The sequence below is a fragment of the Scyliorhinus canicula genome, chromosome 4 (genome assembly GCF_902713615.1).
Source record: "Scyliorhinus canicula chromosome 4, sScyCan1.1, whole genome shotgun sequence".
In the NCBI taxonomy this organism is placed as follows: Eukaryota; Metazoa; Chordata; class Chondrichthyes; order Carcharhiniformes; family Scyliorhinidae; genus Scyliorhinus; species Scyliorhinus canicula.
Genome location: NC_052149.1, coordinates 138,894,056 through 138,916,894, shown reverse-complemented (window position 1 = coordinate 138,916,894; position 22,839 = coordinate 138,894,056). Strand labels below are relative to the sequence as shown.

At 52.2% G+C, this 22,839-nt stretch overlaps 1 protein-coding gene across 2 annotated transcripts in view; it reads right to left on the bottom strand.

Moving 5' to 3' along the window:
* Window positions 1-22,472, bottom strand: part of LOC119965040 (apoptosis-associated speck-like protein containing a CARD) — a 33,044-nt gene extending 10,572 nt beyond the window's left edge. Inside the window, exon 1 of one of the 2 annotated variants that reach the window (XM_038795258.1) lies at window positions 22,227-22,472. The gene's annotated coding sequence lies outside the window, so the exon portion shown is untranslated. Of the gene's footprint in view, window positions 1-247; window positions 270-22,226 lie in introns of those variants that run through there. The other variant, XM_038795259.1, reaches the window with a different exon arrangement.
* Between the last annotated feature and the right edge of the window lie 367 nt (window positions 22,473-22,839).

Here is a 22,839-nt window from a genome sequence, read left to right as displayed (position 1 = left end):
CCCCTCCTTTAAGGCACTTGTTAAAACCTTCCTTTTTGACCAACCTTTTGGACATGTGTCCAAAATATCTTCTTATGGTTCTTGTCAATTTTGATGATAATGCTCTTGAAAAGCACCTTGGGGACACTCGATTACATTAAATGCTGTATAAATGCACGCTGGCCTGTAATTTCTGCAGCTGAAGTTGCTAGAACAGGCCTACTGGGAAATTGCTACTAAAATGGGAACACTCACTGCTCTTCCTGACCTTTTCACAAATTGATTCAATTTTCTTCTTCTCCCGCTGCATGCACCAACTCTGAGAGGAAGCCCACGCGCATATCTTCACCACTTAAATCGATGAGGAAGTGCTGGCAAAGGTTCTGTCTCTGGTTCACTTTCCTCCTCCTGGGTAAAAACAGAGCCTGAGCACCTCAGCTGTGTTCATCCTGTTTGTTGGGGCCAGTGATGGTGAATCCGCAGTTCGTCTAGTTCACCAAGCCAGTATCAATGATAATGTTGACTAACCTCAGCAATCAATCGCTGTCAATTAGTCTGAACATTATAGATGATGTACGATGAATACCCCCAGTCATGGAATACTTTGGAAACTATTGCTCAAATCAGCTGTTCCTCTAAAAGCATTTTACCCCAAGACAGGTTCCAGCTTATTCATGTCATGTTATCTACTGAGACTAAATTTATTGAATTTGTACTGGAGTGAATCAATTCTAACTCCTTCAGTCCTGTCCATCGATTCACTCATTCAAATAATGTAGGATGGTATGGTGATCCACTGTGTAATTGTGTGTGTGCCTGCATTAGGGGATGTACAGCAGTACCTATACTACAGGATCGCCGGTAGCCCCTGCCGGCTGGCTCCGCCCACAAGGAGCCCTTTAAAATGTATGAGTTCTCCTGAGCAGCCATTCTACCAGCTGCAGTCGGAGGATAAACATCTAACTGTAATAAAGCCTCTCTTGTACCCATTCGAGTCTTTAGTACAATTGATAGCGCATCAATTTATTACAGTTAGATTTTCCGCATCATTGACATCAGGATCAAACCAGATCGCCTGCAGCTGGATCCGCAATTGCCGAACGCCAGAAAGGACTTTAATCACTGGCTCACTTGCTTCGAGGCCTATATCAACTCAGCGACTCCCGAGCCGACGGAAGCTCAGAAAATCCAGGTCCTCTACTCAAGGTTGAGCTCCAGCATGTTCCCGCTGATACAGGACATGCCGAATTACACAGGCGCCATGGAATTCCTTAAAGAAAACTACGTCCAGAAGACGAACACTCTGTTTGCAAGGCATGTACTCGCCACTCGCGTACAACTAACTGGTGAGTCGATTGAAGACTTCTGGCGAGCCCTTATCCCTCTCGTACGGGAGTGCGGCTGCCAGGTCGTCATGGCCATGGAACATTCCAATCTCCTCATGCGTGATGCATTCGTGACGGGGATTGCATCGGACCCCATCCGGCAATAACTGCTGGAAGGGGCCCCGCTCGACCTAACGGAGACGAAAGCTTTAGCCGTCTCCATGACGGTCGCTTCTCATAATGTACAGTCCTACTCCGCTCGCCGCACGGCCCACCCATCCTACCCCTCGTGGACCCCGCAACCGACCCCCCCGACTGGGGCCTCTCCTGCACAATATGCCTGCGCTGCCCACCACACCGCGCACTCTGGGGGTCCCCGCTGCTACTTCTGCAGCCAACAGAAGAACCCCAGCCAGCGCTGCCCAGCCTGCGCCGCCACCTGCAAATCATGCGGCAAGAAGGGCCACTTTGCGGCAGTGTGCCAGGCCCGCGCAGTTGCCGCTATCGCGCCCGATTTCTCTCCCTTCCCTCAGCCGATTGCACAATGGGCACCGCCATTGTGGACCACGACGCCAAACTTGCCAAATTTCTCCACACCGCATCTCTCCTCAACTTCACTTACAACAAGGAGAAGTGTGTGTTCTGCACTAACCGCTTGGCCATCCTCGGCTACGTAGACCAAAACGGACTCCTGGGGCCCGATGCTGACCGCATGCGCCCCCTCATGAAGCTTCCCCTTCCCCACTGCCCCAAGGCCCTCAAACGCTGCCTGGGGTTCTTCTCCTACTACGCCCAGTGGGTCCCACAATACGCGGACAAGGTCCGCCCACGAATCCAGTCCACACATTTTCCCCTCACAGCCGAGGCACAACAGGCCTTCGCCCGTATTAGAGCAGACAAAGCCAAGGCCGGGATGCATGCGGTAGACGAGACAGTGCCCTTTCAAGTAGAGAGCGACGCTTCAGATGTCGCCCTTGCCGCCACTCTAAACCAGGCAGGCAGACCCGTGGCATTCTTTTCCCGCACCCTCCATGCCTCCGAAATTCGACGTTCGTCCGTTGAAAAGGAGGCCCAGGCGATCGTTGAAGCGGTGCGGCACTGGAGGCATTACCTGGCCGGAGGAGATTCACTCTCCTCACTGACCAGCGGTCGGTAGTCTTCATGTTCAATAACACGCAGCGGGGCAAGATCAAGGATGATAAAATCTTGAGGTGGAGAATCGAGCTCTCCACCTATAATTACGAGATCTTGTATCGCCCCGGCAAGCTCAACGAGCCCCCAGACGTCCTCTCCCGGGGTACATGTGCCAGCGCACAAGTGAACCAGCTCCGTGCCCTGCACGAGAGCCTTTGCCATCCGGGGGTCACTCGGTTGTACCACCTCGTCAAAGCCCGCAACCTGCCCTACTCCGTCGAGGAAGTACGGACAGTCACCAGAGACTGCCAGGTCTGTGCGGGGTGCAAGCCGCACTTCTACCGGCCAGACCCCGCGCGCCTGGTGAAAGCGTCCCGCCCCTTTGAACGCCTCAGTGTGGATTTCAAAGGGCCCTCCCCTCCACCGACCGCAACACATATATCCTTAGTGTGGTCGATGAATTCTCTAGGTTCCCATTCGCCATCCCATGCCCGGATATGACGTCTGCCACCGTCATCAAGGCCCTCGATTCCATATTCGCTCTGTTCGGTTTCCCCGACTACATCCACAGTGACAGGGGATCCTCATTCATGAGCGATGAGCTGCATCAGTTCCTGCTCAACAGGGGTATCGCCTCCAGCAGGACGTCCAGCTACAACCCGCGGGGAAACGGACAGGTAGAGAGGGAGAACGGGACGGTTTGGAGGGCCGTCCAGCTGGCCCTATGGTCCAGACACCTCCCAGCCACTCGCTGGCAGCAGGTCCTCCCGGATGCATTGCACTCCATCCGGTCTCTACTATGCACTGCCACGAATAACACACCCCATGAACGTGTTTTTACCTCCCCTAGGAAGTCTACATCCGGGGCGTCGCTCCCGACTTGGCTCGCAGCTCCAGGGCCGGTCCTACTGCGTAGGCATGTCCAACTCCACAAGGCGGACCCCTTGGTGGACAGGGTACGCCTGCTCCATGCAAACCCCCAGTATGCCTACGTGGAGTTCCCCGACGGCCGCCAGGATACGGTCTCACTCAGGGACCTGGCTCCCTCGGGTGCCAATCCCACTCCCACATACCTCCCCACCAACGCGCCACCCGCGCTCCCAACACCAGCCCCACCAGGTCCATCCCTCCTTCCCCTGCCCACGCTAGAGGACGAGGAAGTTTTTGGCACGCTCCCGGAGTCATCCAGCTACTGGCCAGCACCAACACCACCAGCACCGACGCCGTCGATGCCGCCACCGCCTGTACAGACATCGCCACCACTGTTACGTCGCTCCCAGCGAACCGTCAGATCACCGGACAGACTTAACCTCTGACAGGCACCGGGTTACAAGATGGACACATAATTTTTTTTCCTCCCCTCTGTAAATAATTCACAATTTTGTATATAGTTCCACGCCACACCCGCCGGACCTATTTTTAATAGGGGGTGAATGTGGTGATCCACTGTGTAATTGTGTGTGTGCCTGTATTAGGGGATGTACAGCAGTCCCTGTACTACAGGTTCACCGGTAGCCCCTGCCAGCTGGCTCCGCCCACGAGGAACCGTATAAATATGTATGAGTTCTCCTGAGCAGCCATTCTACCAGCTGCAGTCGGAGGATAAACATCTAACTGTAATAAAGCCTCTCTTGTACCCATTCGAGTCTTTAGTACAATTGATAGCGCATCAGGTGGCACAGTGGCACAGTGGTTAGCACTGCTGCCTCACAGCGCCAGGAACCCGGGATCGAGTCTGACCTCGGGTGACTGTGTGGAATTTGCATGTTTTCCCCGTGTCTGCGTGGGTTTCCTCCGGGTGCTCCGGTTTTTTTCTCCCACAGTCCAAAGATTAGCAGATTAGGTGGATTGGCCATACTAAATTGCCCTTAAGTGGTGTTATGGAGATCGGGTGGTGTTTGGGCATAGGTGGACCCTCTTTCAGAGGGTCAGTACAGCCTCGATGGGCCAAATGGCCTCCTTCTGCACTGAGGGATTCTAAGATTCTAAGTTTCACCCCTATCCTCAGGATTCCCTACCTGATTCCCTCTCTCTGCATTCTACAAATTATCATAGAAATCATAGAATCCCAACATTTCGCCAATCAAGTTTGCATCAACACTCTGAAAGTGCACCTTATCCAGGCCTCCACCTATCCCATGCAACCCTGTAACCCCTCCTCGGCTCACACTGCTCGGCACACACTGCTTGGCCCACACTGCCCGACCCACACTGCCCACACTGCTGGGCCCATACAGCTCGACCCACTCTGCTCAGCCCATACTGCTCGGCCCACACTCATGAAAAATGAAAATCGCTTATTGTCACGAGTAGGCTTCAATGAAGTTACTGTGAAAAGCCCCTAGTCGTCACATTCCGGCGCCTGTCCGGGGAGGCTGGTACGGGAAGCTCATCAGCCCACACCGCTAGGCCCACACCACTAGGCCCACACTGCTCGGCCCTCATTGCTCGGCCCACACTGCTCGGCCCACACTCCTCAGCCCACACCGCTCAGCCTACACTGCTCGGCCCACACTGCTCGGCCCACACTCCTCAGCCCACACCACTCAGCCTACACTGCTTGGCCCACACCGCTCGGCCCACACCGCTCGGCCCACACCGCTCGGCCCACACCGCTCGGCCCACACCGCTCGGCCCTCATTGCTCGGCCCACACTGCTCGGCCCACACTCCTCAGCCCACACCACTCAGCCTACACTGCTTGGCCCACACCGCTCGGCCCACACCGCTCGGCCCACACCGCTCGGCCCACACCGCTCGGCCCACACCGCTCGGCCCACACTGCTCGGTTCACATCGCTCAGCCCACACTGCTCAGTCCACACCGCTCAGCCTACACTGCTCGGCCCACACTGCTCGGCCCACACCGCTCGGCCCACACCGCTCGGCCCACACCGCTCGGCCCACACCGCTCGGCCCACACTGCTCGGCCCACACCACTCGGCCCACACCGCTCGGCCCACACTGCTCGGCCCACACTCCTCAGCCCACACCACTCAGCCTACACTGCTCGGCCCACACCGCTCGGCCCACACCGCTCGGCCCACACCGCTCGGCCCACACCGCTCGGCCCACACTGCTCGGTTCACATCGCTCAGCCCACACTGCTCAGTCCACACCGCTCAGCCTACACTGCTCGGCCCACACTGCTCGGCCCACACCGCTCGGCCCACACCGCTCGGCCCACACCGCTCGGCCCACACTGCTCGGCCCACACCACTCGGCCCACACCGCTCGGCTCACACCGCTCGGCCCACACCGCTCGGCCCACACTGCTCGGCCCACACTCCTCAGCCCACACCACTCAGCCTACACTGCTTGGCCCACACCGCTCGGCCCACACCGCTCGGCCCACACCGCTCGGCCCACACCGCTCGGCCCACACTGCTCGGTTCACATCGCTCAGCCCACACTGCTCAGTCCACACCGCCCAGCCTACACTGCTCGGCCCACACTGCTCGGCCCACACCGCTCGGCCCACACCGCTCGGCCCACACCGCTCGGCCCACACCGCTCGGCCCACACCGCTCGGCCCACACCGCTCGGCTCACACCGCTCGGCTCACACCGCTCGGCCCACACTGCTCGGCCCACACCGCTCGGCCCACACCGCTCGGCCCACACCGCTCGGCCCACACTCCTCAGCCCACACCACTCAGCCTACACTGCTTGGCCCACAACGCTCGGCCCACACCGCTCGGCCCACACCGCTCGGCCCACACCGCTCGGCCCACACTGCTCGGCCCACACCACTCGGCCCACACCGCTCGGCCCACACTGCTCGGCCCACACTCCTCAGCCCACACCACTCAGCCTACACTGCTTGGCCCACACCGCTCGGCCCACACCGCTCGGCCCACACCGCTCGGCCCACACTGCTCGGTTCACATCGCTCAGCCCACACTGCTCAGTCCACACCGCTCAGCCTACACTGCTCGGCCCACACTGCTCGGCCCACACCGCTCGGCCCACACCGCTCGGCCCACACCGCTCGGCCCACACTGCTCGGCCCACACCACTCGGCCCACACCGCTCGGCTCACACCGCTCGGCTCACACCGCTCGGCCCACACTGCTCGGCCCACACTCCTCAGCCCACACCACTCAGCCTACACTGCTTGGCCCACACCGCTCGGCCCACACCGCTCGGCCCACACCGCTCGGCCCACACCGCTCGGCCCACACTGCTCGGTTCACATCGCTCAGCCCACACTGCTCAGTCCACACCGCTCAGCCTACACTGCTCGGCCCACACTGCTCGGCCCACACCGCTCGGCCCACACCGCTCGGCCCACACCGCTCGGCCCACACTGCTCGGCCCACACCGCTCGGCCCACACCGCTCGGCTCACACCGCTCGGCTCACACCGCTCGGCCCACACTGCTCGGCCCACACTCCTCAGCCCACACCACTCAGCCTACACTGCTTGGCCCACAACGCTCGGCCCACACCGCTCGGCCCACACCGCTCGGCCCACACCGCTCGGCCCACACTGCTCGGTTCACATCGCTCAGCCCACACTGCTCAGTCCACACCGCTCAGCCTACACTGCTCGGCCCACACTGCTCGGCCCACACCGCTCGGCCCACACCGCTCGGCCCACACCGCTCGGCCCACACCGCTCGGCCCACACTGCTCGGCCCACACCGCTCGGCCCACACCGCTCGGCCCACACCGCTCGGCCCACACCGCTCGGCCCACACCACTCGGCCCACACTGCTCAGCCTACACTGCTCGGCCAACACTGCTTGGCCCACACTACTCAGCCCACACCGCTCGGCCCACACCGCTCGGCTCACACTGCTCGGCTCACACCGCTCGGCCCACACTGCTCGGCCCATACCGCTCGGCCCACACCGCTCGGCCCACACTGCTCGGCCCACACCACTAGGCCCACACCGCTCGGCCCACACCGCTCGGCCCACACCGCTCGGTTCACATCGCTCGGCCCACACTGCTCAGCCCACACCGCTCGGCCCACACCGCTCGGCTCACACTGCTCGGCCCACACTGCTCGGCCCACACCGCTCAGCCCACACCACTCGGCCCACACCACTAGGCCCACACCACTTGGCCCACACCACTTGGCCCACACCGCTCAGCCCATACCGCTCAGCCCATACCGCTCATCCCACACCACTCGGCCCACACCACTAGGCCCACACCATTTTGCCCACACCGCTCGGCCCACACCGCTCAGCCCACACCGCTTGACCCATACTGCTCAGCCCACACTGCTTGGCCCACGCTACGTCACAAGAGACTGGAGTCTGAGCTGTGGGGAGACAATAGGTGGGGGTGACCAAAGCCTTGTGGTGGCAAAGTGGGTTTTAAGGAGGGTCTTAAAAGGAAGGCAGGAGCTGGAGAGCTCAAGAGGTTTAAGGAGCAAATGTGACTGACAGTTAAAGCCACGTTTGCCAATGGCGTGACGGGAAGAGAGGGATGTACATCGGAGCCAGAGTCAGAGGAATGGTGAGTTCTGGGGGTGGGGTTGTAGAGCTGGAGGAGATTAAATAGATCAGAAGCAAAGAGGCATGGAAAACGGTTAAAGCAGAGGATAAGAATTTTAAATTTGAGGTGTTAGGGTACCAGGTTAGTGAAATGTAATGGAACTTGGTGCATGTGACGATTTAGGCCGCAGGGTTTTGAATGAGAGGAGGTGAATGGAGAGTGAAAGAGAGCAGATACAAACAGGATCATCAACAACCTATATTTATATTGCATATTTAATGTAATAAAACATGTCAAGGTGCTTCACAGGGGATTACCAAACAAAATATAACACTTAACTACATAAGGAGTCAGTGGGGTGGATAAGCAGAGAGATTTTGGGAGGGAATTTTTGAGCCTCGGGGCCCAGACAACTGAAGACACATCCATCAATGGTGGTGCGATTAAAACAGAGGCTCTCGAGAGGCCAGAATTAGAGGAGCACTGGTATCACAGAGGGTTTTTAAACATTTGTTTATGAGATGTGGGCGTCACAGGCTAGGCCAGCATTTATTGCCCATCCCTAATTGCCCTTGTTCAAAGTCAACTACATTGCTGTGTGAGTCTGGAGTCACATGTAGTCCACACCAGGTAAGGACGACAGATTTACTTCCCAAAGGGACATTTGTGAACCAGATGGGTTTTTATGGCAATCGACAATGGTTTCATGGTCATCTTTAGACTTTTATTGAATTCAAATTTCACCTTCTGCGATGGCGGGATTTGAACCCAGGCCCCTAGAACATTACCCTGGGTTTCTGGTCCAATGACAATACCACTACACCACAGTCTTCTCTCAGTGTTGTGGAGCTGGAGGGGATTAGATAGGGAGGGGTGAGGCCATGGAGGGATTGGAAAACAAAATGAGAATTTTAAAATGAAGGTGTTGTTTGGCACTGGGATGATAGGCAGATGGCATTTGGTGCGAATGAGAATTTGGGCAGCAGAGTTTAGGATGACTTCAAATTTAAGGAAGGCAGAAGACTGACCAGAAGAGCATTGGAATAGTCAAGTCTAGAGATAACAAAGATATGAATGAGGAAGAGCTGAGATGGGGTGGAGATGGACAATTACAGAGGTATGGCTAGGTGCTCTTAGTGACAAGGCTGAGTATGAGGTACTAGGAGATGGGCTGAGATGAAGATGCCAGGGGCAAGGTCACTGAGCGAGAAGTAAGCAGCAGTTGTGAAGGGTAATGGGTAATGGTAACCAGAAGCTTCGTCTTGGTTGAAAATAGTTTAGTCAAGCTTGAGACAGTGGTGGGGAGGAGGATAGTATTAATGACGATGGTATTGTCCATCCCCCAGCATTATCAACCTTTCCCCCAAAACTCTCAACAATACCATCCTCAACTTGTCTGAATCAACGTTCATTTTTCCTGTAGCCCCATATTTAAATATCTCCAATTAGATTTTCATCCATATTAAAACTATTAAAACTGCCCGCGGCCTAAATGACACGTTTAATTTTATGTGACCCATGGACTGGGTTTTCCCTCCTGAACTTTCGCATTTTCCCTCCTGAACTTTCTCAATCTCTCTGGAGCCTTTGACAATGTTGACCACACCATCCTTTTTCAATACCTCTCCTTCATTACTGACCTCCCGGATTCCACTTTGACCTGTCCAAGTGTAACAAGTGGATCTCCAACACTGTCAGGCAGATAAGGAAACAGTATGTAAACATCAACCTGGCTACTTTCTAAAATTATTCTTTTTTAAATGGACAAAAGCTTTACCCAAAAGTGCCTGACTGGACATGACTCATATCCAAAGATGTGCAGGTTAGGTGGATTGGCCATGATAAATTGCCCTTAGTGTCCAAAATTGCCCTTAGTTTTGGGTGGGGTTACTGGGTTATGGGGATAGGGTGGAGGTGTTGACCTTGGGTAGGGTGCTCTTTCCAAGAGCCAGTGCAAATTCGATAGGCTGAATGGCCTCCTTCTGCACTGTAAATTCTATGATAATCTATGAATTCTATGATATCAGATGGATTTCTGGCCTTCAGACAACAGCAGACATTATTTCTGAAAAGAGGCAAATACTCCATATCTCCAGAACTACACATAGCCTCCTTATATCTCTAAAGAACAATCCTGACCACCAGAGATGCTGGGTTCGATCTACCAGACGCGTTGCGCCTGAAAGGTGGAGCAGCCGGTAGATGCCGACGAGATCCCTCTTCTGGAATCTATCTGGCTCACCGTACCCTTTGATGTGTTGGGTAGGCTGGGTCTATGTGGACTGCGTTTGATGCAGTGTAGCAAGAGACAGATTTCCAACACTTGATGAGATGCAACACGATTTTATTTAATATCTAACTATTTTACATGTTCAACTGTGGGTTGACACTATGCTGACTTGACTGGAGACCTGATACTAGCCTGACCAGACTTACTAGCTACCACATGGTGTTTGCACTGGCTAATGCTCACGAGCTCTGACTGTCTCAGAGGCTGGATCCCAGACTGTCTCAGAGGCTGGAGGGGCCTCACGGTAGCATGGTGGTTAGCATCAATGCTTCACAGCTCCAGGGTCCCAGGTTTGATTCCCGGCTGGGTCACTGTCTGTGTGGAGTCTGCACGTCCTCCCTGTGTGTGCGTGGGTTTCCTCCGGGTGCTCCGGTTTCCTCCCACAGTCCAAAGATGTGCGGGTTAGGTGGATTGGCCATGCTAAATTGCCCGTAGTGTAAGGTTAATGGGGGGATTGTTGGGTTACGGGTATACGGGTTACGTGGGTTTAAGTAGGGTGATCATTGCTCGGCACAACATCGAGGGCCGAAGGGCCTGTTCTGTGCTGTACTGTTCTATGTTCTATCCCGAGAGAGCGGGAAAACTGGTGCCCTCTGGCTTTATAGTGGTTGTGTCCTGTCTGGTGATTGGCTGCTGTGTTCTGTGTGCTTACTGGTCACCCTGTGTGTCAATCACTGCCTGGCTGCACTCCATTATATACATGGATGTATATTATGACATGTCCCCCCCCTTTTTTTGTAAAGTTTGTGTTCAGGTAATAAATTTTGAGGTGCATGTGCGTGAAGATGTGTGTATGTACATGACCATATGCAGAATATGCTAAAATGGACTAATATACAGAGGAAGGTGTCACCAGTGCAGATATAGGGCAGATAAAACAATAAAAAACGATATTCACATGTCAAAACGATGAGATAACAAAGTTATGCAACATTCAGTCTATAAATTCAGTCTCTGTGGCGGGTGACAAATTCTGGTTGACCGAATGAGCATTTGGCTCTGTTGAGTCGGAGGCCATGCTCGTAGATCCTGTGGAGTACCCGCTTGAGGCGATCGATGTGTTCTTGAGGTGTTGTGGAGCAGATTATGACATCGCTGACGTACACTCGCAATCGATGCCCTCCATCATCTGTTCCATTATGCGGTGAAATACCTCTGAGGCAGAGATGATGCCAAAACGCATTCGGTTGTAGCAGTAGCAATCAAACGGAGTATTGAATGTGCACAGCTTACGACTGGACACATCCAGCTGTATTTGCCAGAACCCCTTGTAGGCATCCAGCTTCGTAAAGAATTTTGCATGAGCCATCTCACTGGTTAACTCTTCTCGTTTTGGTATCGCGTAATGTTCCTTCATGATGTTGCGGTTTAAATCTTTGGGGTCAATACAGATTCGAAGCTTCCCTGACGGCTTCTTGACGCAGACCATGGAGCTGACCCAGTCCATGGGTTCCATGACCTTTGATATGACGCCCTGGTCCTGGAGGTCTTGCAACTACTGCTTGAGGCAGTCCTTGAGGGGTGCTGGCACCCGACGCGGTGCGTGAACCACAGGGTTGGCGTTTGGTTTCAGCAGGATTTTGTATCGGTATGGGAGTGTGCCCATTCCGTCGAACACGCTATGGTACTGGCTATGATGTCGTCAATTTGAGCCTGGAAGTTTTCATCAGGTGAGGCCGTCGCCTGTGAGGATGACATGGTGTGGACTCGCTGAACCAGGTTCAGGAGTTTGCAGGCCCGAGCACCGAGCAAGGATGCTCTGTCAGGTCCTACGATCTCAAATCGCAGTGTCGCTTTTAATGACCTGTAGGAAACCGCAAGCTGGCATGAGCCACTGGCAGCAATGGCATTGCCATTGTAGTCAAAGAGCTGGCAGGCCGATGGAAGAATGCTTGGTCTGACGCGGATGGTGTCGAGATCGGATTTCGAAATGAGGTTCGCTGAAGCGCCGGTGTCCAGCTTGAAACATATGCGAGCCTTGTTAACCGTAAGGATAGCACACCACTCGTCGTCAGGATCAAAGCTCAGGATTGGGAGTTGTTTCATCACCTTTGAGAAAGGCAGCGCATGCTTAGTAATGATGCCCACCCGGAATGGGGATTTGAGGCACTCGGCGTCAGGATCTGGTGGGCTGTCGGGGTCGGAGTCTGTCATGGCCTGCTGTATTGAACAGACGCTTCTGCGCCGTGGCTGGGATCGCTGGATGCTGGGCAGTGGAGCAGATCTGCAAAGGGCTGCGTAGTGGCCAAGCTTGCCACACTAGACAGCGTTGTGATTTTGCCGGACATTGCCACTTTAAATGGGCGGAGCCACAATTCAGACAGGTCATGACGCCAACGTCAGCGTGTTCCATGCGCCAACGCGCATGCGCAGTACGGTCGAATGACGTACGCACCCGCGCAGGCTGGCCGTCGATCTCGGTCGTGGCACGCATGCGCTGGAGCCCGGGAAAAGCGTGCGAAATGGCCACTCTCATCAAGACTCAGGCCCTGCATTTGTGTGATGGCCTGCACCCATTCTGCTTCGTGGGGGTTTAGCTTTGCCGTTTCTGCCGCCCTGATGTGGGAGTACCGGTTGTTAGCATGCTTATGGAGAACGCACGTATCGATGGCGATGGTGAGGGTGAGCTGCTTGACTTTCAGGAGCTGCTGGCGAAGGGAATCGGAGTGAACCCCGAAAACGATCTGATGCCGGATCATGGAATCAACTGTCGAGTCATAATTACATGACTGCACGAGGATGCGGAGATGGGTCAAAAAGGACTGAAAAGGTTCATCCTTACCCTGAAGCCTCTGCTGGAAAACGTACCTTTCAAAGCTCTCATTCATCTCAATGTCGGGCAGCACGGTGGCCTAGTGGTTAGCACAACCGCCTCACGGCGCTGAGGTCCCAGGTTCGATCCCGGCTCTGGATCACTGTCCGTGTGGAGTTTGCACATTCTCCCTGTGTCTGCGTGGGTTTCGCCCCCACAACCCAAAAATGTGCAGAGTAGGTGGATTGGCCACGCTAAATTGCCCCTTAATTGGAAAAAATAATTGGGTAATCTAAATTTTTTTTAAAAATTCATCTCAATGTCGCAGTGGCTGTCGAAATTCAACAGGACTGTATTAAATTTCGTCTTGTCTTCGCCTTCAGCGAATGTAAGGGAGTTGTAGATGTGGATACCTGACTGGACTTGACTGGAGACCTGAGGCTAGCCTGACCAGACTTACTGACTACCACATGGTGTTTACACTGGCTAATGCTCACTAGCTCTGACTGTCTCAGAGGCTGGATCCCGAGAGAGCGGGAAAACTGGTGCCCTCTGGCTTTATAGTGGTCGTGTCCTGTCTGGTGATTGGCTGCTGTGTTCTGTGTACTGGTCATCATGTGTCAATCACTGCCTGTCTGCACTCCATTATATACATGGATGTATATTATGACACCCTTGAGATCTAACGCGATCTCGCGAGATGTCGCAATCTGAATCCCACCCATTGTGGGCAGGTTCAGTATTTTACAAATCTGCATATTAGAGCCAGACGGCTAATATGCTCTCCCCTGATTTACCAGAGGCGTTGGGATCTAACCCCTTTGCCTTGGAGACGTCGGGCAAGCGCCATTCAGCTCCTCAGTCCTAGAAACAGGTCTGAGTGTGGCCTCGGCCGAGCATTCCCTGCTGAGGACCCGAATTGAGGCAGAGTCCTGATAGGTAGTGTGGTGATCCTCGATGCTACGAGTGCTGCAAAACATCCGGTTAAATGCGCTCGTCACAGGACTCTGTTCCAACTTGGTTTCGGTTAGATCGCGCCCACTCTGTCTGCAAGGATAATGGGACTCTGAAGCCTCTGCTGGTAATCTCATTAACGGATGAAACAATAACTACTTTGAGAATCCAGGCCAGGAATATTCACCCTTTGTCCAAACCAAGGGTAGGGAGTGGGAGTTATGTCACTCGACCCCCTCCTTAGCTGCTACAACCTGTAACATTGCTTTGTGGAGCAAACAAATATAGTCTGACATTTTCCACCTAACAGGCAGCAACAGAATGAGTTCTGCCCAGGTTTAAATTGCCTGACCTTCATCTACATTGTGCTCTGCTAGAACATTTGAACTTCTGTATGTGGGCCAACAAGGCTAATTTATCTCTGTCTGCCTTCTTCCATCATGGAAGTTGTCATTTCTGGAAAGAACAATCACCCTGCAACAGCTTCAACCTGCTAGCCCCTGAAGGAACGCACCATTGGACTTTTTGATTCTGGACTCTAAACTTGCATGAAATCATAATTCTGTGATCTTTGCCCTGGACCCCTTTCTTTTTCTTATCCCTCTTCCATTGTGTGAATGCAAAAAAAGGCAGTAATTGTATTTTGTATGTGTGTAAAATAAACGAACCCTCTTATTTCGACCTTATCTTGAGCTTGCTGTGAAGTTAATTATAGAGGACTGGGTAACTCCAAAACTGAAGATTTAGGAGAAATCTGAAATCACCTTTCTGTTTATGGATGATTGATGACACTGGCTTCTCTTCCTATTCCACTACCATTAACTCCAACATTTCCACAAGGATTCATCTTTAGACCCCTGCTACTTCCAATACTGGTTACCCTTTGACAACATCATCTGCTGACATTGAATAACCTCTACAAGTACATTGACAACACCTAGCTTATCAGAATTGTTCAATATCCAGCCATGAGCTCCAATTTCCACCCCCTAAACATTGACAAGGCTGAGACCATCGCCTTTGATCTCCACCACAATCTCTATTCCCCAGTCATCGATTCCAAACCCTTCCCCCAGCCACAGTCTCTGATTGGAGCAGAGTGTCCACAATCTCAGAAAATTAAATTGTCTGTTGAGCTACTGGGTGTGGTACATAAAGGGTTAACATAGGTCTGAGTACAGCACCGCCCACACAATAATGTAAGAAGGCATATGACCCAGAACTAGGGTCAGTCTAGAAATGGTTAGTCATAGAATCCCTACAGCATACAAGGAGGTAATTCGGCCCATCAAGTCTGCATTAACTTTCTGAAAGAGCACTCTGCCTAGAACCACTCTCTCGCACTATCACCACCTAACCTTTTGCACAATTTAGCATGGCCAATCAACTTAATGTGCACATCTTTGGGCTGTGGGAGGACACCAGAGCACCCAGAGGAAACCCATGTAGACAAGGAGAGAATGTGCAAACTCCACACAGTCATCCAAACCCGGAATCAAACCCAGGTCCCTGGCGCTGTGAGGCATCAGCGCTAACCACTATGCCATTGTGCCGCCCAGACCTCGAATGGTGTCAACTCCATACCAGTATTCTCTAATGTAGTTATGATTTGTTAATAAAGACTGGCCGTTAATATACTCACGACTATGAAGCTACTTCATCGGCGTCCAAAGTGGGATTCTTCACGACTGTCCCCATCGCCTCCCCATTACAATACCACCGACTTCCATCAATGTAACATCACCTGTTTCTGCCCCTGTCTTAGCTCATGTTGTGAAACTATCATCTCTGCATTTATCACCTCCTAATTGACAATTCCAATGTTCTCCCAGCTTTCACTCTCCTGAAACTTGAGCTCATCTACATCTCTGCTGTCCAAATCTTAACTCAAATCAGGTCCTGCTCACTTCTCTCTCTAGTCTCTTCCAACCCTACAACTTCCCACCCCCAGGAACTCAGTACTCCTCTGATTCGAGTCTCTGGAGTATTATTTCACCCTTCCCTTCAGCCCATCATGGGCAAACATTCCTGCAGCCATTCGCTCTAGAATTCCTCCCTGACATCTCGCTACTTCCATCTCCTTCGCTAAGTCCCTTCTTAAAACCCAAACCCTTTGATTAAACTTTCAATCATACATTCTCATGGTGATTTGGCCCAGTGGACGGCACTGTTGTCTCTGATTCAGCAGGTTGCGTGCTTAATCTCACTCTAGGAAATGTAATATATACTGCAGCGCTGGACTGTAGGGGGTCTGTTTAGCTCAGTGGGCTAGACAGTTGGTTTGTGGTGTAGAATAAGGCCAGAAGCGCGGATTCAATTCCCGTACCAGCATACCCGAACAGGGGCCGGAATGTGGCGACTAGGGGCTTTTCACAGTAACTTCATACTTGTGACAATATAAGGTTATTATTAATATTCTCAACCTCGCCCCTTGTCTGAGGTGTGGTGATCCTCAAGTTAAATCACCGCCAGCTCTCCCCATCAAAGGAGAAAGCAACCTCTGGTCATCTGGAGCTATGGCAACTTTCTGGACTGTTGGAGGTGCTATCACCAAAGAATAAGGGGCTGGATTCTCCAGTTCTGAGGCTATGTCCTAACGTCAGCATGGGAATGGTGGCCTTTTACAACCGAAAATTCAGCGCAAAATGGCCACCGATCCTCTGTTTGGATGGGTTTCGCAGAAGGCAGTGCAGAGCACCTGGCTCTAACTGCCAATATGGCCCAGAGAATTGCCAGGTGCGTGGCTGCGCATGCGCACTGCGGCGGACGCAGCGGCCGCGCCATGCAACATGGCGCCGGCTGTGCGCGGACCCGGCCTGCAAAATAGTGCGCCCCCTTTGGCAGGCTTGCGTGCCCCGGACCAGCCCCCCAACAGTGTCCCTAGCCCCTGCCAAAGACCCCTTGCTGACGGATCGGCTCTCCCCCGACTGTGACAGCGTGGAGTGAGTCCGTAGCTGCCACACCGAGTTCCCGACAGGTAATACCATGAGAGACGCACGCCATCAGGAACTCGGCTGGTCGGGGGTGAAGCATCGGGGGGGGGGGGGGGGGGGGGCCTCAGACAACGTCCTGAGGCCGTCGATACGGTGTGCGGGGTACTCCTAGAGTACGGCACTTTGGAGGGGATGGAGTATCACGAAAGGAGCGCCACCTCGATTTCATCGGAAACAGGGATTCTCCGACCGATCGCCGAACGTGATTTCAGTGTCGGCATCCGGAGAATCCTGCCCATGATGTTTATGGTTAGCACTGTTGCTTCACAGCTTCAGGGACCCGGGTTCGTTTCCTGGCTGCAGGTCACTGTCTGTGCAGAGTCTGCACATTCTCCGGTGCTCCCGTTTCCTCCCACAAGTATCGAAAGACATGCTTGTTAGGTGAATTGGACATTCTGAATTCTCCCTCAGTGTACCTGAACAGGTGCCGGAGTGTGGTGACTAGGGGATTTTCACAGTAACTTCATTCCAGCGTTAATGTAAGCCTACTTGTAACACTAAGAAAGACTATCTTCTTTATTAGTGTCACAAGTAGGCTAACATTAACTTCTGTGAACAGGCCTCTTGTGAAATTAATTTCTTCATCACTAAGGTTGAAATAATCAAATCAACTACCTCTGCCACATCCTCCTCTTCCACTAGCCGACTGGGCCAAACTAAACCCCTGCCCTAGCCCCGGACGTGTATTGTTTACAAAATGCTTCTTTCTTATCTGCCCTCATATTCTCCCCAAGCTCACCTTATCCATGAGACCTACATACTGCGCCCTCAACCCTATTCCCATTAAACAATTCAGCTCCGAAGAAGAATCAAATTCAAAACGTTAACTCTATTTTATCTGTCCACGGATGCTGTCAGACCTGCTGTGTCTTTTTCCATCTTTTTCTGCTTTTATCGCTGACCACTCAACTTGGTCTCCATTACTGGCTGATATTGTTGACAGTTCTTTCTCTTCAGGTGCTGTCTCTGCCTCTTTTGAACAATCACCGCACTCCTCAAAAAACCAACCCTTCAGCCACCAAGTTCGCAAACTATCTCCCCTCATCTCAGCCTCTCTATCTTCCCAAATCCTTGGAAGTGTTCTTACCTCCAAAATCCGGGCACATCTTACCCAAAACTCCAGCTTTTGATCCCGAATGCTTTCTGCCCCTGCCACAGCACCAAAACAATTCTTCTTGACGTCACAAATGACATCCTATGTGACTATAACAAACGTTAACAATGCCTCCTTGTCCATCTCGACCTGTCTGCAGCCTTTGATAGTAAAACAAACAAATTAGGAGCATGAGTCTGGCAGTCAGCCCTCGATCCTGCTCCGCCATTCAATAAGATCATGGCTGATCTGAGAGGAGCCTTTGTGACCTCAATTCCACTTTCCTGCCCACCCCCGGGATCAACTTAGACTCTTGACTAACGAGGGAGTAAATCTATCGCTGCCTTAAGAATATTCACTGACCCTGCCTCCACCACTGTCCAGTGGTTCCATAAACTTAGAACCCTCAAGAGAAACAAATACTCATCTCCATCTTAAATGGGGAGCCCCATATTTTTATACTTTTCTAGTTCTAGTCTCTCCTACAAAGGGAAACATCTTTTCAGTATTCACCCTATCCCCTCAGGATTTTATATGGACCACACCATCCTCCTCCAATGTCTCTCCACTGGCATCCAGCTTGGGGGAGGGCTGGGGTGATGGTATTAACTATATAATCGTAGCCAGAGTGTTACTTATAGAACATACATGCATACAGTGCAGAAGTAGGCCATTCGGCCCATCGAGTCCGCACTGACCCACTCAAGCCCTCATTTCCACCCCATCGCCGTAACCCAATAACCCCTCCCAACCTTTTTAGTCACTAAGGGAAATTTATCATGGCCAATCCACCTAACCTGCACGTCTTTGGACTGTGGGAGGAAACTGGAGCACCCGGAGGAAACCCACACACACACGGGGAGAACGTGCAGACTCCGCACAGACAGCGACCCAGCGGGGAATCGAACCTGGGTCCCTGGCGCTGTGAAGCCACAGTGATATCCACTTGTGCTACTGTGCTGCTTACACTGGCCTTCCCCTGGTCCTCTATTTTGCATCCCTGTGCTGCCCCTCAGTGACAACATTCAAGAACAAATTGCTGGTTTCCACTTGTACAGTAATGAACAGCCAACTCTACTTCACCACCGCCTCACTCCATAGAATCCTGACACTGCAGAAGGAGGCCTATCGAGTCTACACTGACCCTTTGGAAGAGCACCCTAGGACCTCTCTCCAGCCCTATTCCTATCACCCTGTAATCCCACCTAACCTACACATCTTTGGACTATGGAGGAAACTGGAGCACCCGGAAGAAACCCATGCAGACAGAGAGAGAATGTGGTATCTCCACACAAATAATCACCCAAGGCCAGAGACAAACCCGGGTCCCTGGCATTGTGAGGTAGCAGTGCACTGTACCACCGTGCCACCCCACTCCCACTGTTGCCAAATCATCATTCTACTTTTCTGACATTCAGTACTGGATGAGCAGAAATTTCCTCCAACTAAATATTGGGAAGACTGAAGCCACCTGTCCGCACCACGGACTCTGCTCCCTAGCCACTGAGTCCATCCCTCTCCACAACAAGTCTAGACACGGACTGAAGCTTTAGTGTCATGTCTGACCACAACAACATGAGCCACAGCAAAGACCATTTGTTTCCCCCCCTAATATCGCCCAATTCCACTCCTGCCTCAGCACATCTGCGGCTGAAACCCTCGTCCAAGCCTTTGTTATCTCTAGACCTGACTATTCCAACACAGTAATTACTCCTTAACCAGCAAGAGATTAGGGAGGCAAATGGAAGGTTGTCAATTACTGCAAGGAGAATGGAATATAAAAGTTGGCCATGTTTTGCTACAGTTATACAAGGCATTGGTGAGACCATATCAGGAGTCCAATGTACGGTTTTGGTCTCCATAATTAATAAAGTATATAAATGCATCAGAAGCAGTTCAGAGAAGGTTACTGGTACCTGGAATGGGGTGGATGGGGGAGTGGTTACTTTATGAGGAAAGGGCCTTGTATGAGAGGCTGGGCCTATATCCATTGGACTTTAGAAGATTGTGGGGTGAGTTTATTGAAACTTACAATGGTACTTAACAGGGGGGAAACTGAAAGAGTGTTTCCCCTTGTGAGAGAGACTAGAACTAGGGTCACAGTTTAAAATAAGGCATCTCCCATTTAAGATTGGGATGAGGAGATTTTCTTTCTCTCCAAGCGTCGTGAGACTTTGGAGTCTCTTCCCCTGAGAGTGTGGTGGAGTCAAGGTTATTGAATATTTTTAAGGCAGGTGTAGATGGATTCCTGACTAACAAGGGAGTCAAAGGTTTTTGGGGTGGGCGGAATGTGGAATGAGCGCACAGTCAGATCAGCAATGACCTTTTCAAATAGTGGAGCAGGCTCAAGGGATCCTATTCATGTTCCTAATGCGTATGTACCGCTGGCTTGTTTCCCTCATTCTACCCTCCATAAACTTGAGCTCATCCAACATTCTGCTGCCCATATCCTAATTCACACCAGGTCAGTGGCAGATGTGTGGCACGGTGGCATGGTGGTTAGTACTCCTGCCTCACAGCGCCAGGTACCCGGGTTCAATTCCAGCCTTGGGTCACTGTCTGTGTGGAGTTTGCACATTCTCCCTGTAGCTGCTTGGGTTTCCTCCGGGTGCTCCAGTTTCCACCCACAGTCCAAAGATTTGCAGGTTCGATAGGGTTATGGGCATAGGGTGGGGGAATGGATCTCGGTAGGGTGCTCTTTCAGAGGGTCAGTGCAGAGTCAATGGGCTAAATTGGCTCCTTCTGCACTGTAGGGATAAGGACATAGGCCCTGTTCCTCTTTCACCTCCCTACTCTCTGATCTACAATGGCCCCGGTAAAAGCAATGTCTTGATTTTAAAATTCTCATTGTTGTTTTCATATCCCTCCATAGCCCCATCCCTGTAATCTTCTCCAATCCCACAACCCTCAGAGAATCTGCATTCCTCTAATTCCAGCCTCTTTGAGCATGTCTGATTTGAATCACTCCAGCATTGGTCACTGTGTTTTCATTTGCCCAGGCCCTAGGCTCCAGAGCTTTCTTCTACCCCTTCACCTCTTTCATTTTCTTTAACCCACTGCCTCTTTAAGCTTTTTATCTGGCATAATATCTCCCTCGACATCTACATTTGCTTCATTTTAAATATAAAATATGCTGACACTGTATAAGACACTGGTTGAGCCGCAGTTAGATCACCGCACACAGTCACGCAGTTCTGGTCACCACATTACAAGATGTGATCGCACTAGAGAGGGTGCCGAGGAGTTTTAAGGGAGTATTGTCAGGGTGATGCACAATCAATGGACACGAAACGTAGATGAAGTCCGAACGATAGGCTTTAATTCGCAAGAAGTGGACCCGGCAGCAGACTTACAGAAGAATGGCTGGCTGCCGGGGCACACGGGTTCTTATACTGCGCCTCGTAGGTAGAGCTACCTTCCTCTCAGCCAATCGGCTGAGAGGCACACGATACCTGGGTCAATGGGCAGCGAGTCCTTTGCACCAATGGCAGCTCACACTCCCAGGTACCATAATACCCCTCGTCATACTACTACACAGGGATGGCGCGTTTTATCTAAGTGGAATGACTGGATAGACTGGGGTTATTTTCTTTGTAAAAGAGGTCGAGGGGAGATTTAGTTGAGCTGTATAAAATGGTGAGGGACCTGGATAGTGAAGATAGGGAGGACCTGTGTTAACCAGGGATCATAGATTATAAAGTGCTGGACAGGGTGAGAATGGGATTAATGAGAAATGTTTTCATCCAGAGGGTGGTAGGAAGTTGGATTTCAATGTCTGAAAGGCTGATGGGTCGAAACCCTCATTGCATTTAACAGAAACACTGGGATCAGGTCCTGAAGTGCAGGGCTGGATGGCTCTTGCCCGGATAGTACAGACATCATGGGCCGAATGGCTTCCTCAGTGCGGCAGATTTGCCACAATTCTCCTGTGAATGGGATGTTCAAGGCGCTACATCAATGCAGATGACTGTTGTTGAGGCCTCTTTCTTTACAGATGCCTCTTACTGTCAATCCCGGTACCAGAAGTGGGTGGAAGGGGAGTTGAACCGGTTCCGATTTCCTGACCCAGTTTAATGAGGGTCCAGGAGAAAGAAGCAGCTCAAAGCTGCCCAAATCCATCCCATTGCTGCCCCTGACTCTGAACCAATCGATCGGAAATCTCCCCAGCCGATTGATCACTGGAACACATCCCGCCCACATCCCAAATGTTTCCAAGTCCAGGATCCTCCAGCTTTCCCCACTCCCATCAGCTCACTGACCTGCTTCAGTATCTGCTCCAAATGTTCCCCACAAACCCCGGCTGCCGCGGTGGACTGCCAGAAGAAATGAACTGAACGAATCAGGAAATGAAATAGGCAGAACTTAAAAATGAAACTGGAGGCGGAAACGGTAGCAGAGAGGGAGAGAGAAGCGCCGAGTGGCCGGGAACGTGAAACAAAGTACTGAGGACCAGATAAGAAAGGAAAAGTGACAGGATGGGAGTACTGAGAATGACAGCGAGTAACAAAGGTATAGAAAGGTAGAGAGACAGGGCGAGAGTAACAAAGATAGAGAGACAGTGAGAGGAACAAGGGGAGAGAGACAGTGAGAGGAACAAGGGGAGAGAGACAATGAGAGGAACAAAGAGAGACAGTGAGAGGAACAAGGGGAGAGACAGTGAGAGGAACAAGGGGAGAGAGACAATGAGAGGAACAAAGAGAGACAGTGAGAGGAACAAGGGGAGAGACAGTGAGAGGAACAAGGGGAGAGAGACAAAGAGAGGAACAAGGGGCGAGACAGTGAGAGGAACAAGGGGAAAGAGACAATGGGAGGAACAAGGGGAGAGAGACAGTGAGAGGAACAAGGGGAGAGAGACAGTGAGAGGAACAAGGG